This window comes from Chinchilla lanigera, unplaced genomic scaffold, assembly GCF_000276665.1.
Source record: "Chinchilla lanigera isolate Chin_1 unplaced genomic scaffold, ChiLan1.0 scaffold00006, whole genome shotgun sequence".
Lineage (NCBI taxonomy): Eukaryota > Metazoa > Chordata > Mammalia > Rodentia > Chinchillidae > Chinchilla > Chinchilla lanigera.
Genome location: NW_004955407.1, coordinates 37,971,505 through 37,979,276, shown reverse-complemented (window position 1 = coordinate 37,979,276; position 7,772 = coordinate 37,971,505).

The following is a 7,772-nucleotide window of genomic DNA, read 5'->3' as shown; positions in this document are numbered from 1 at the left end:
CCAGGGTCAGGGTCAGGGTCAGGGCCAGGGTCAGGGTCAGGGCCAGGGAGCGGGCGGCTCAGGGTCAGGAATGGGGCGGGGGCTGGACGGGGCGGGGCCTGGGCAGGGAGCCCCAGCTGGTGAGCGCTTAATCCTGGGCCAGGGTCTCCTCGCACCCCCATCGAGCAGCTTGTTCTTTTACACGCGAGACAGACGCGCCCCCGCGCCCCAGGCTCCTCTCGGAGAATCACTCAGCCCCGCGGGCGGGTGTCTGGTCCTTGGACGTCACCGCCCTGCGGCTCAGCCCGGCGGCTCCCCCTCCTCCGCGCCGCCAGCACCCCCGCTCCTCCCCGCGGGGCCCGGGCCGCCAGGGGGCGCTGCCGTCCCGGCCGGCGTTGGAAGGCCGAGGCGCGCGAGGTGCGGGCGGCGCAGGCTGTGCGAGCACCGGTCGCGGACTACCGGGCGGGGCATCTTCTCGAAGCTTCCCTTCCGTCACGGCAAGCTCCCTGAGCACACGTGCACGGGCAGGCGTGTGCAAAAGGAGGAGCTACGAACAGAGAGGGTGGGGGCGTGGTGGCGCACGCGTGTAACCGCAGTACTCTGGGAGGCTGAGGCGGGAAGGGTGAAAGTTCAAGTCCCAGCTGAGCAGCTTAAGGGGACCCTGTCCCAAAATAAAAGCCCAACAGGGCTGGGGATGGAGCTCAGTGCAAAGGTCCTGGGTTCAATCCCCAGCCCTGTAAAAAAAAAAAAAAAGAAAGTGGATTAGATTGTAGGGGGATCCTGGGTCTGTCCGGCTGCTTTGGGGACCCGGCTAGCACCCCGGGTGAGCCGCCCTGAGCTCCCAAGTCTTCACCCGCAAGGCGGTGCCTTCTTGGCTCCTTGCAGGCCCCGCGTTGTTTCGGCTGCGGTGCCACAAGGAGCCGCTAGGTGGCGCTGCATCCCGACGGGGAGCAGAGTGGCACCTCTCACAGCCCCTGTGCTGGGGAATCAAACCCAGGGGCAACACACAGGCTCCTCAGCATCCTCAAGGGAAAAAGGAACCCCCCGGCCTCTTTAGCTGTGTATCAGTCGGGGTTTACCAGAGAAACAGATATAACACAAGATGTACAAATGCGCAAGAAATTACTAGTTCGGCTTACAGTGGTCAGCCACAGAGCTGGATGAGGAAGCGTGGAGACTGAAGAGCCCAGCCCCGGGCCTGGAGCTTGCTGCAGTGTCCGTGCAAGTCCGTATCAGGAGGCTGGTGGGTCTGCCACGGAATGCGGAAGAATCTACCACGAAGTCCAGAGAGCCAATACCAGAAGGCTGAAGAGTCCAGACGGAAGCCCAACAGTCTGCACCAGAAGCCAGGAGACGACCCGAGCTGAAGGCGAAGACCGGAGCTCCTCCGAAGAACCAGCAGCCAGTCCTTCCTCAATTCCTTTTTTTATGCAGTCTACCTGCCCTGGGGGTGAAGTGAGGGGGGGTCCTCTACACCCACACCCTCTGCATGCCTGCCTCTTGCACAGGCTCAGGATGAACGCAAAGGGAGCACCCTGGCTCCCTGCTGAGTCCCATAGTTAACCTTCTAAACTGCTCAAATTGACACAATGAACAAGATCCCAGAAGGGTAAGGGTGTGTCCTTTTCATGCCAGGATGCAGAACTGCTGCATCACTTAGCCAAGCCTCTAGACTCCCCAAGTTGACACAATGCATCAACCAAAATAAGCGGCTATGTTATCTTTTCCAAAACACCATTCAGGCAACAGCTACAAAGGGTGACTGGTACTCCCAAACCCGAAAAAATCTGAAGTCCAAAACTCTGTGGTCTCAAGCATTTGGGATGAGGGATATTCAGCCTGTTGTTAACATCTTGCATGAAAGTTGTGCATTTGTTGCAGCTGATGAGCTGATATTGGCGGGCCATTGGCACCGGACTCTCTTATCTACATAAGAGTTCCTTTGTGCTGTCCATCCTATGGGTTTTGATACATGTATAATACACAGATCCTTCATTACAGTATTGTATAGAATATAGTCTCACTGGCCTAAAAACCGGCTGCTGTGAGATTTTTGCACAATCTCTCTCCTTGTCTTTGGCTATTTCACTGTGGTCCTGGCAGTAAGTTCAGAAGGCCTCCGTACTTTTCACGACATGTTACTGCTCCGCTCAACTCAAGGATTATTTTGGTAGTGCCACGTAGAATATAGAAATTCATGCTTCCCAAAGACCTCTTAACATTAGATTTTATTATTTTAATGCTTGTTGCTAATTTGAGGTTTATAAGTTTATTTTAGAATAAGTTTTTATTACCGAAGCAGTGAACGCTTATTTAAAAACCCCATTGGTACATATACTTCATTAACCCACTAAGCCCATGCACTGAGGGCCTGCTGCACACCGGGCCCCTCTCGGCTGGGGGAGGAGCCACAAAATGAGATAGACTGGGATATTTCTCCACAGAGCTCACACGTGATGCAAAGGTGGGTTATAGAACAGTGAGTGATTCCATGGCAGCTGTGGTAAATGCCCACCAGGCGTGGGAAGGTATAGGCCAGCGGTCGGCAACTCCCGTGACAGAATCACCCGTGGAGCTTTGAAAATATTTTAGGGCTACTTTGGGGGTTGGTGACTCAGAACCCAGGCTTGGGGGCCCCAGGGGCCCCTCAGAAGATCAGAACTGAGAAGCTGGGGATGGGCCAGCCGCAGCGGCCAGAGTCTCAGGTTTTATTTTTTTATTTTTATTTTTTTTTTATTTTTATTTTTCTCCGGTACCGGGAACCGAACTCACGACCTTGCACTTGCCAGGCAGGTGCTTTGCCGCTGAGCTAAATCCCCAGCCCCGAGCTCAGGTTTTAGGTAGGATGGAGAGAAGCCCTTGCTGAGAAGCGGGCTGCGGGAAGGGCGCCCGGGCTCAGACCCGAGAGTGCCTTGCAGACTCTTGGGCCCCTGTGGGAGATGGAATTGCTTGGGGATGAGGCTGACAGCAGGGAGGAGAAAAAAGAAAAAGAGGAAAAACCCACAGCACTTTCCCACCCTCTCCAGGCCTTAGGAGGCCCCTTTCTCTGCTTCCAGCTCCTGACCGCCCTAACTCTGTTGGGGGGCTGGTCGAGCTGTGGCTGTTTGCTTTTCAGGGCTGCCCAGCAGGTGGTCAGCGTCTCTGCAGTGGTCGGGGAATGTGGGGACCGGAACCCTTGTGCAGATGAGAAGACGGAGCTGAACTGGTCCAGAGGACCCACGGGTGGTAAGGGACACTCCGGGCCACAGGGCCAGGCAGGGCTGAGGTGTGGCCAGTCTCTCTCTGGCCCTTCTCTCTGTCCTCTTCATGAGATCCACTAGGAATTGTTTCCCTCTTTGGCAGTGCCGGGGTTGGGACCCCAGGCTTCCTGCGTGCCAGGCAAGCGCTCTACCGCTGAGCTACCCTGCTGCCCTGTTACGGTTCACGGAAGCCAGCCCAGCCATGGAGGAGACACGAAGGCTGCTTTCATTTTAATATTGGAGCTAATATATAGTACAGCGCTGCACACAGGAATGTCTGTGCCTCTCTGACTGTTTCTTTAGAAGCTCTCAGAGGTTTCTGGGCTGAGCCTGTTGGTGCGTGCCTGTAATCTCAGCTCTCTGGGAGGCTGAGGCAGGAGGATTGAAAATTTGGAGAATTTGAACCTAGCCCAGGTAACTTAGTAACTTAATGAGACCCTGTCTCAAAATAAATAATAAAAAAGCGCTGGATTGTAGCTCAGTGCCGAGGTCCGGGGTTCAACCCCCAAAACCATTAAAAATAATAAAAGAGGATAAGTTAGGGAGCCTTCAGTCCTGCATGCCCTTGGTGACCTGTCCCTCCAGGTGGGCCTAGGGCCCCAGGGCCGAGGTACAGGGCGGCCTTGACCTCCCTGGGCCACAGCAGGACGCCACGCTGGAGGCCCCAGGCCTGTGGGCCCCCCAGCAGGGCGTATCCTGCTTGGCTCACCTCCCCTTCCCTGGAGCTCAGCGCCCCCTGGACAAAGGCTGGGCGTCCCTGGGGTGCGTGGTTTCCGGTCACCCCGACTCACTAAGCCCCCTCTTCCGCACGCGTCTCGCTCTCAGGGCTGGAAGCGGAGCACGCGGTGCTTCCCCGGACGTCACAGGCGTCGTGGCCTTGCCTTCCTCCCTCCGGGCTTCACCCTCTCTTCCTGCTCCGATCTCCTGGGTTTGCGTCCGTGCCCACCGCCCTGTGGGTTTGGTTAACTGAAAACACACGAAGGAATCCTCACAGGAGCACCTGGGGAACCCCGGGGCCGGTGTTTCCTGCAGGGTGTCTCACCTCCGCAGTCCCGGCTCTCTCATCCTCCTGCCACCGTCCTGCCTGTCCTGGGCCGTCAGCTGCCTTTCCCCCCTTTCCGTCTCTCCTCCCTCTTCTCCCGCCTGAGCCCCGGGCTCCTGTACCCCTCAGCCGCCTCCCAGCCCGGAGCCGCCCTCCGGTCCTGTTCCAGCCATTCCCATCCTAACCTCGCTGCCCACTTCCTCCTCCCCCCCTTCACTTCTGCCTCGGTTCCCCAAATCCTTCGCCCCAGGGGCGCCGCTCAGCCCACCTCGAACCTCCGCCATGCTGCCTGACTTCTGTTCTTGGGCAGCAGCTGTGTTGCCATGGGGTCCTCTTCAGGAGGATTCGGGGTCCTCACATGCTTCCCTGGGAGTTCAACTGTGGCTCCTTCAGACTGGGGCACTTCCCGAGGCCTCGCTTGTGGCCTCCCCTTCCACACTGCCCCCCATCTCCATGTTCCCCAGGCCCCGAGGCCCGTGGGCTCCTCCCAGCCCCCCGCCAGCGGCAGGAGGCTCTTGGACACTGATGCGGGGCTCCTGTTGTCCCCTCTGTCCCTCCAGAGTGTGGGTGCTGGGAGTGCCTGGCGGCCCCTGCAGGTGTCCCATGTTGTGCGACACTGCCCTGCACGGAGGTGACAGGAAACAGGCCCCCCAGGAGCGCGAGTGCCACCCTGGGAAGCGGGAGGCGCTGGCCCTGCCCACGGGCCCCTTTATTTTGTGGCGAGGAGGCGGACAAGGGCTCCCGCAGGCAGGACCGCGAGAGGTGGCTGCTCCCGGGCCACAGTGTGCAGGGCTGGGCACTGGGTCCTTCCCTCCGCGGCTCCCGGCTCCCTGGCTCCACTCTGACGGGAGGAATCCGAGTGCAGAGCTCTAGGAAGGAGCAGGCCCTGCCCGGTCCGCTGATGGGCCGTGTGCCCAGGGACAAGGACATCCCAGGACCGCCCTGCATCGGGGCTCGGTGCAGGGGGCCGGCCGGCATCCCGGGAGTTCAGATCCCCCCTAAGTTGTCCCATGCCTTAGGGTGGGGTCATCCAGGAGGGGCCACTTCCTCCCCACACCACTGGCCCTTTGGAGGATGGAGCGGCCCGCACCGCAGGCATGCCGGCCCTCATCACTGTCTGCCCGGAGGAGGCCTCCCGCTCTTTGAAGAGGGTGACAGCGTTTCGAAAAATTTCGAGACAGGGTCTTGCAAGTTGCTAAATTATACAGGTTATGCTTGAACTTGCCATCCCCCTGCCTCAGTCTCCCAGAGTCCTGGGATTATAGGCAGGTGCGGTCACACCTGGCTTTGTTCTTATTCTCTCTCCGATTCTGTCTCTTATGTCTTTATTGTAAGGAATTGGACCAAGCAACAACGAGGCTGCCAAGTCTGGAATCTGCAGGGCAGGTGGGTGGCTGGAGGCGCAGGGAGGTGTTGACGCAGCAGCCAGGGGTCCGAAGGCTGAGGCAGGCAGGTTCCAGGTTGCTGGAGGGGCCTGAGCCTCTCTTTTAGGGCCTTTAACGGAGCAGGTGATTTCCTGACAGCTCTCCTGCCTTCTCCGACGCTGGAAGGCGCCCCCTGGTGGGGTGGAGGATGAGGCGTAACATCACACGGATGCGCAGTGTGTGGGCAGCTTGTTCTTACTTGGCTGCTGTCCTTTTGAGTGACGCAGGAGTCGGAGACACAATCTCCAGATGTCCACAACCAGAGAGACAAAAAGACTTCGCCCAGGGCCAGAGTCTCCCCAGCAGTGGGTCGTGGGCTCGCACAATGTGTGCACGGAAAGCACTGAGTCCTCATCTTGGTTCCCGCTGTGTCCCTAAGAGGCTGCTCCATGCCTTCACAGCCAGGCCCCATTTTCCACTTGCAAGGGGGCGGAGGGCTCTCGGAGCTGCAGGGGAACGCACGTGTCTTTGAGGGGTCCGCACGCACCCAGCACGTGCCCTCAGCAGGCGGTGGCCCCCTCAGGGTGTGTCATTCGGAGGGACAGTGCCCTGGCCAGGCCCTCCACCCAGGGAGGTGGTGACGGGATGCGACTGAGCCCGGCCCAGCCCCTGCTCAGGGTCCGCTCACAGCGTCCGACATCGGCTCCCACCCAGGGGCCTTTGACACTTTGCAAACTGACCATGGAGGTCTCCTTACCTCCAGCTTCTGTGGTTTGTGGATTGCAGCGGATTGATACAGACGGATGGTTATTTATGAGCATGCCCAGGGCGGACAGGTCAAGCCTTGCCTCTGCTGCCCCTTGGCCCAGGTGGGTGCCGACCTTGGGTGCAGGGGTGGCTGTGAAGGACCAATGCTGATGGAGGAATGCCCACGTTCTGGAAACTTCTTGCCTCCCTCAAAGAAGAAACCGTGGCTCCTCTTGGCCCTGTGCAACATGGTCTCTGAGGAAATGACACCTGTGACAAGTTGTGACTCACTGTACAGAGAATTTACCATGGTGTCTCCCCAAGAGGGGTTCACCACCCCTGCCACAGATAGAGTAGCTGCTGTGAAAGTTTGGTCCATGTTTGCAGTACGCAATGCTCGCCTTGCTCACGGGGAGCCGGTGTGTGTGCAGCATGTGTCTTTGTTCTTTTCATGGCCCCTGCCCCTCCTCTGGCTCCTCCGTGTCTTGGTCCCACTCCCTTTCGCACAAGCTCCACCCCACCACCGGGAGAACGCCCGCTCTCCCCACACCACGCCCTTTCTGAGAAGTGCGAAGGAACCGGCACGGTCCTGTGTCCTGGTCCTTCTCTGGCCCAGTGTCTGGGGTACAGCCACCCCTGGGGCTATTGGTAGAAGCATCTGTGTTTCTTCAGCCTGTTGTTCACCTTTTGATGCAGTACCTTCTAAAATCACGCTGAGGAAAGAGAAAAACAAACAAACAAAAAAGATCCCCCCCACCCCTGAAGAACCAAAATAAGAGCAACAACAAATACAACGGCAAACCCCACACAATGCCTGAGTTAGGGGAGCCGGTCAGAGTCCTGCTCTGCTGTGCGGACCTCAGAAGCTACAGTCATTTCTGAGCCTCGGCCTCTTCGTCCAGTAAGGGGTGACCAAGACTTGTATCCTGAGGATGCATGAGACTCAGGTGAGAAAATATTCATGAAATGGTCGGAACCGGTAGAAACGGTACAGGGAAGAGGTTTTGGGTCTTGTTGCGTCTCCTCTGATACTGCAACTTATATACTTTTAGGGAGCTTCCCTTGATGTGGCCCAGAAATCAGCTTCCTTGTGACCTGTACCCCGAGTAACTGTGAGTCCCAGGGCCAACCCTCATGGATTTGGGAGCTTTCTTGTTCACACGTGAGTGCTCGGTTCCCCTCCACCATCCGGGTGCCATCCAACACCTGCTGCCATCCAGAAGGGAATATTCCAAGCTGGTGGTACAAAGAGACAGCCCTCCATAGCTGTTCTTATAGGCTGTTACTGACTTTTTTTTTTTTTTCTTTTTTTTTGGCTTTTCTCCGGTACCGGGAACCGAACTCATGACCTTGCACTTGCCAGGCAGGCGCTTTTGCCGCTGAGCTAAATCCCCAGCCCCT